The following is a 7,716-nucleotide window of genomic DNA, read 5'->3' on the forward strand; positions in this document are numbered from 1 at the left end:
GAACGTTCGTGTCTGACGTCATCAACTGGCACATTTTAAAATTCAAATCTGCATTCCCGTTGTTTAGCTACTGCTGGGGGATTGGCTAAGCAATGCCATTTACATGCTTAAAAAAGCTGCTTGAACAATCTTTTCAACTACATGTTTGTTACAGGCATTCAAACTAACAAAAGACTACAAATTTACACAATGTATGACTGTGCAAAACTAACTGAAACTCACCATATCAGCTGCCGTATGGTTTAGTTGCAACGTAGAGACTGGCTAAGCCCATAATGTCTATAACAGCTGCTCGAACAGTCTTTTCAAATCACATGAAAAATGTTTATTGTACGTTGTATGCAGTCAAACAAACATAGAATACTTACCATATAAGTGTACTGTCCATATCCACACCCACACACCGCGTATAACAGCACCACAGTAGATGATAAACTCACCAAATCTGCTTTCGCGTTGCTGCATAGCTGCCATTGCTATAGAAAGAGTGACTGGTGAAACGCTTGTCATTTATGTCCAAAATAGCTGTTCGAACAAACTTCATTTTTATTGTATTAAAATAAACAGAAGTATTGGAATACAATTTTCAATACAATCACATTTCAAACACAATGCTTTATTCACATGAAACGCATGTTGTTAATTATTTCTAATTGTGAATCTGTGTAAATATATATAATTTTTTTTCAGACTGCAATTTAAAAAACTTTATATATATATAAAAAAAAATAAAAAAAAACAACGGCTATGACCATAGCCTATCACTAGTCTTCCCTTCCCCCCAGTGACAAGTGACATCACGGCACGTCACTTTTACCTCAGACTCGTATCGGAGATCGTCATATATTTTACACACACACACACACACTTGAGTTAATTTGATATATTTACAGTTTTATTTACACAATTGCCACAGAAAACGATGTCTTTAAAAAGAAAACAAATTACAGATGAGGAGATCAGAGAACTATTTTTTAATTCTGATGAGGAAGAGGGAAATTTTGACAATGAGGGAAGTGACACAGATGAGGAGATGCCCCCAACCTCCAAGCCCTTGATGCTGAGGATGAAGATGCCTCAGTCACTGCTCCTACGCCTGTTTACACAACACCTAGGGAAGTGGAGGAGGTAAGCTCTTCCTGCTGGAGTTCTACCAGTAATTTTACCCCTCCTGGACCTGGGGTTCCCTTTGATGACCGGACGTGCGGCGTGCAAAACCCTCCAGAATCACCCAATGAAGTCCAGTGTTTTAAGATGTTCCTTACTGAGGAGCTAATTGAGGAAATTGTTGAGGAAACAAACCGCTATGCCTCAGAGCTGCAGGAGAAAACACCACCTGAAGTGAAAGGCAAGATTGCAAAGTGGGTTTCAACAAATGCTCACGAAATGTACACATTCCTGGTGGCAGTGCTGCTAATGGGAATTGTGAAAAAAACTCACTTCGTGATTATTGGAGTACAGATCCCATGCTCCTGACACCATTTTTCGGGACTTTGTTTTCCCAGGACCGCTTCCTTCTGCTCCTCCGCTGCCTACACTTCTCCAACAATGCGATGGCAAACATCAACGACCCCCTGCAAAAAATCAGAAACATTTTCACTGCTTTCACGCCATCCTTTCGTAACATCTTTGTGCCCTACAGGGATCTGTGTGTCGATGAGTCATTGATGAAATTCAAGGGTAGGCTGTCATTTCAGCCAGTTCATACCAACTAAACGCCACAGATTTGGGGTCAAATTTTTTGTGTTATGTGATGTGCTTACCGGTTACGTGCAGAACATTATAATATATACAGGATCCACCACCGACATCCAGCACTATGAAGGCCTTGGAATCTCTGGGTCAGTTGTTATGACATTACTGGCCCCATACTTGAAAAAGGGTCACATCCTGTTCGTGGACAACTGGTACAGTAGTCCCACACTGTTCCAGCACCTCCTGTCTCTGGACACAGGAGCTTGTGGGACAGTACGAGCCAACAGGAAGGGAATGCCAACATTCACCAGCAAAATGACAAAGGACCAGGTTGAATGTAGAGAAAATGGAACACAACTGGCAGTGAAATGGCATGACAAGAGGGATGTTCATCTTCTTACCACGGTCCATCCATCCACCATGTCAGCCACTGGAAAGGTTGATCACATCACCAAAGAAAGGAAGATGAAGCCTCTCTGTGTGCAGGAATACAACAAAAAGATGGGAGCAGTGGACAAGGCTGACATGATGAAAGGCTTTTTGATTGTACCAGAAAAACCACCAAATGGTACAAGAAAGTCTTCTTTACCTCCTTGACACAGCCATACTGAACAGCCACATTGTCCACCACCAACTTACGGGTGAGAAATTTGCATATCAGATTAAGAACAACATAGAATTTACATATAAATAAAAAAATAAATAGTTTATTTTTATCGTTTTAATATATTTTTTCATGTAAACTCAATTAATGCATTTAAACTTAGAAACTAAAATGAACATAAATTAATAAATGACCATACTGCCACATTCCACACTCCTCACTTCCTACCCATGTGCTCTGCTATCAATAGGAAAAGTCATCACATCCCTGCAATTCAGGATGAACCTGATGAGAGGACTGCTGGAAGAGCACAGTACACCTCGGTGTCCATCCAAAGCAGGCCGCCCTGCATTGGACACTCCACTGCGTCTGACAGCAAGGCATTTCCCTCCGAAGTCCCTCAGACAGCTTCCCAGGGCAGCAGGACCAGGCGGCACTGCAAGGTCTGCCTATCCAGCACTCGCAGGACAAAGCAGAGGCGCTCACCAAATTTATGTGTGTGCCATGCAACACTCCCTTGTGTGTTGCCCCATGTTTTGAGGAGTACCACACACTGAAGCATTACTGATATCTAAATAAAATAAGCACATATTAATTAAAAGTTGTTATTGTTGTTATGACATTTGTATTAGTTATTGTTATATTTCCATTGTTATTGTAAATTGTGTATTTTTTCCATATAATTAGTTTATTATCTAGGAAATGTGTGCATTGCTGGATTTTGTTTACCAAAAATGCAATTGAATGTAATGAATGCTATTTATTAGTTGTTATTGTTGCTTGTATTTATTAAAATATTTATATTGTTAATCATTATATTGATATTTCTTTAAAAATATTATCTATAAACAAATGCATAATAAAATCATAGATCAATAAAATTAAATGACATATTATTAAGAATAATGCTAATTCTGAACTTTTCTCTCACAGAGCAAACATTTCATACTAGTAACACATTTGAGCATCTAATGGTGATGGAAGGAAACAGTGTGACTACACTGCATTACAAATGTTAAACATAGTAACAATGCCAACACAGGAACAAAAATGGCTTCAAACTTTATTTTAATTGTACAGCCAATTGTCATACTCTGTTTGTTGAGATATGAGATAGTTGAGCCAAACCCATCTGACACAAGACAGATCATAATCCAAGAGACCCAGATCCAATTTTGTAAAATGTGTACTTTGCCTTTTGCATTAGAGTATATTGCTGATGAATTGCATATCATGCTACTTTCAATTGCAACTCATTCTTAATATTAGCATTAGAATAGAGACTATACCTCACACAACAGCTTTTGATCAAAGTGGACATGATAAAACAATAGATATGTGCAATATACCCATAACATTAGTGCAGTAAACTTAGTTTTATATTTGACATTCACGACAATACTCAAACTATGAATAGGTTTTCTTTGCCTAGCACAAAGCTGATTTTTTTTCATATAAAATTTTATTTGCCCTATAAATCAATTAAACAATTTAAACATTTGATATTATGACATCACAAAAAATAAGAAATTTTCTTAAAAATATAATTTTCATGACACAAGACTCTGTGGAATTTACACTATAAATTCACTATATGTTTTCAAATAAATATAGTGTGTACATTATTGTAATATTCCATTAAACTCAATAACTGTGTGACCTAGAGACATGAAACCAGCTATAAAACACTCTTTTGGGAGTAAATGTTCACTACTTTTTATACAGATATTATAATTCTATAGTCACTGAGATTAACAGATTTATAGGGATAATTGAATCTGTATAAAAAGTAGTGAACATTTACTCCCAAAAACAAGCCTTGTGCTATTTTTTATTTGAACACATATTTACATTTATGCATTTATCCAAATCTATAGAAAGTAAACATATAGAAAGTAACTTCCACAAACACAGTCTTGTGTCATGAAAGGGATATTTTTAAGAACATTTCATTTTGTTGTGATGTCATAATATCAAATGGTTAAATTGTTTAATTGATTTATAGGGCTAATAAATGTAGTAACATTTAAGTTTTTATTTCTTTTCACTGCACTGTTGGTAGGTCCGATCTGGTGGTAGCCGTGTGCGGACAACAGCTTAGACATTTCCTGAAAGACTTTTCTGTTTCGCGATCGTTTTGTTCGTCACTAACGAGAGGAACATTTGCACCTCATTTATTGACCATGGCATGGTTTTGTGCACAGCCATTACTTTTTACAATTCGAAAGTTGCTTGAACAAATTATACTGTTATCGCTTTTGCTAACTTTAAAACTAGCGGTTTGATGTCCCGTGTCAGAAATCTTTGACGCTGGTACTGATGATTCTCTCTGACCAATCAGTGACCTGCAAGATTTTGACGTCACATTTAGTATCGGCTCGGCTTGCTTGGAACCTCGACTAAGGTGGTACTAAAAAAGTACCAGGTACTATCCACAGTGGAAAGCCCCCAAAAAGCAAGCAGTCTCGAGTTGTACCGTGCAGTGGAAAAGCAGGTACAGGGGGCAAATAGGATGAGAATGACCATGATCAACTGCAAAATGAGCAAAGAGGAAGCAGAGTAGTGAAGTAGCAAGATACTCACAAAGTACATGAGAGCTGTGCAACACTCCCATTTGCGTTAGCCCATGTTTTGAGTACCACGAACTGAAGCATTACTGAGAACTGTGAAATAAAATAAGCAAATGTTAGTTATGGTTACAGTTTCATTGTTATGTATTGTAAATGGTATTTTTTTCCTTGAAATTGGTTTATAATCTATTAAATGTGTGCATTGTGGGCTTTTGTTTACCACAATTTAATTGAATGTTATGAATGCTGTTTAGTATCTGTTATGATTATGTTGCTTGTACTTTTTTAAATATTTATAGTGTTAATCATTATATTGATATTTATAAAAAAGTTGTATTGTCTATAAACAAATGTATATAAAAGCATAGATCAATAAGTAAAATTAAATAAAATCAAATTTTTTAACTCTCACAGAGCATAGATACATGTTTTTATACTGTATACACAAGACAGATCATAATCATAAGGAGACTTTCAGTCATAACTAAATTTTGTAAAATGTGTACTTTGCCTTTGCATTAGAGTATATTGCTGATGAATAACATATCATACTACTTTCAATAGCAACCCATTCCTAAAATTAACATTAGAATAGACTATACCTCACACAACAGCTTTTAATCAAAGTGAACACGATAAAACATTAGATATGTGCAATATGCCCACAACATTACACAAGCAGTGAACAGCACAAGCTATTATGTAAATTACATCAAACTACGATGAATACATATCATAAACATATTATTAATGCATTTGTCATGGTCTACACGTGTTTGCAAATTATTTTCAACAATTCTCAATCGAAAAAGACAAAAAATGTACTCACCAGTAGCAATCATGTAATGCGTTGTCAGAAAAGTTGCACGTGGGAGTGAAATTCAAAGTCCGAGAAAATAAATAAATAAATGTCAATATAAACCATTGGTTAAAACATTTATTATAGTTTATACATGTTTTAAAACAACGAGGAAGGGTTTAAAGTGAAGAAAAAAGCGAAACGCTTACCTATACTCTGTCCACCAGCTCCAAGCGCGACAAGACAGCGGTGAACCGTCATGTGACTGCCCAGAGTATCACGTGACAAGCTTGGTGCATCACACTGGAATTTTAAATTTGCTACGTTGTAAAATAACTGCCGAAAAAAAATTCACGCTGGGGGGATCAGTTAAATCATTTAGAATTTACGTGCGAAAGGGTTAAGGGAAAATGTGAGATGGCACATTAGATACATGTCAATATTTATCACATGGATTATATATATATGTATATGGAATATATAGGATTAAAAAGTGTTCATTTCTCCTTCTCAGTAAGAATTGAGTTAGAATCAGCCCTCTCTAACATTCCTTTGGAGGTCGTAAACTTCTCCTTCCTTTGGGCAGGAGAATGATTCCTTTGTTCAGTCACGGCTCATTTGCATGTTTCTGGCTGGGTTTATGACGGTAAGAGATTTTGGGCTGAATGACTCAAAAGATGGCAAAACATAACGTAATATCATTCTACGAAGATCTTATATTCGAATTTAGCTAGGCCAAATCGTAAGGTTTAATTTGATACCAAGAAAGGTATATTTGGTACCTTTAAAAGTGGGTTTAACATTCTTACACTCAGGCTATTAAATATAAAGCCTATTATTAGATATAATGAGTTCTCCTACACTACTAAACAATTCTACTAATTTTGATCTACACCAAAATACATAGCACACAGCGATTACAACATATTTCATTAAAACTAAGCCCTTTTAGGCTTTATAAGAAAGACACACATTTTTACGTTCAAAGGTTTCCCCTTCCTTTCCACACGATAAGCACGTGGTGAGCATGCGGATGTCACATGCGGTTCTCTGTCAATAGTTCATTGTCTCTTTGTCAATACATTTATTGTGCTTGTGGAGACTAGTTGGCGCTATTTCAGTAATTAGGGTAGTTTCAACAGTAAGTTCTTGTTTGTTGGAACCTGCCGAGTTAATGATTCCTTCATTGATTCCCCAGTCGCTACAGTCCCCTTTTAGCCAGGTGATGTCCCTGTTGGAGACATCATCGGGTGACAATCATCACAATGGCGGATGGCAGGTGAATCATGAGGGTTTTGTAGAAGGTGGTTGTTCCACGGTGGGTGATGTAGACAGTAGCCACATCCAGGTCTCTGCAGCAGGTGCAGAGGCAGCAGGTGCCTTGACAGTGTGTCACCTGTCATTATGAAGTCAGTTCGTTTGAGGCAGGTGCTTGTTTGTGGCTGCAGGGAGTGGTTATGGGCATTGTGTAGTGTGGAGAGAGTTTCAGACTGACCTAGTACTGGTAGCAAAAGGGCAGCAGGTGGCCGTTAAGCCCTTGGTTAGGCACCTAGTCACCAGGTGTCTGAAGTCTGCAGTGTTACTCTGCTCTGGCAGCAGTGCTGACTTGAGCTTGCCTGAGTGGTGTTGGGCAAGAGTCAGAGGTTTGTTCTTCCCAGTACTCCTCAGGGGAGTTCTGTTCCAGGAGCTCTTTTGCTAGTGCTAGCAGCTCTTGTAACTCAGTAACAGGCGTTTCTAGCTGTCTTTGTGCAGCCTCTGTTTGGCACCTGTTTGAAAGGTGTACAGGAGGATGTTGTTGTAGACTGCTGTGGGGCGTCCTGTGGTGTTTGCTGGGTGAGGCCTTGTGTTTGTTAAAGGCCTTCTGTGTCAGATCATGCAGTTGTTGGATAGGCATTGTGTGGGGGCAGGCCATAATGCCTAAATGGTGACTTACCATAGGATGGAGGTTTGGGAGGAAAAGGCACTTGAAGCTGGTGTCCTCCTCCATCCCAGGTTTGTTCTGAGCTCGAGTAAGCTCGTCTGAGTCTGTGGTAGTAAACATAGGGAGT

General features: G+C 38.0%; 1 long non-coding RNA gene across 1 annotated transcript; it reads right to left on the bottom strand.

Moving 5' to 3' along the window:
* Positions 1 to 2,780: 2,780 nt before the first annotated feature.
* On the bottom strand, positions 2,781 to 5,924 carry LOC127653331 (uncharacterized). The gene is made up of 3 exons (XR_007971791.1): positions 5,878 to 5,924; positions 4,883 to 4,955; positions 2,781 to 2,870 (listed from the first exon to the last, which is right to left on the bottom strand). It is a non-coding gene; the product is annotated as an uncharacterized LOC127653331 (long non-coding RNA).
* Between the last annotated feature and the right edge of the window lie 1,792 nt (positions 5,925 to 7,716).

The sequence above is a fragment of the Xyrauchen texanus genome, chromosome 2 (assembly GCF_025860055.1).
Source record: "Xyrauchen texanus isolate HMW12.3.18 chromosome 2, RBS_HiC_50CHRs, whole genome shotgun sequence".
In the NCBI taxonomy this organism is placed as follows: domain Eukaryota; kingdom Metazoa; phylum Chordata; class Actinopteri; order Cypriniformes; family Catostomidae; genus Xyrauchen; species Xyrauchen texanus.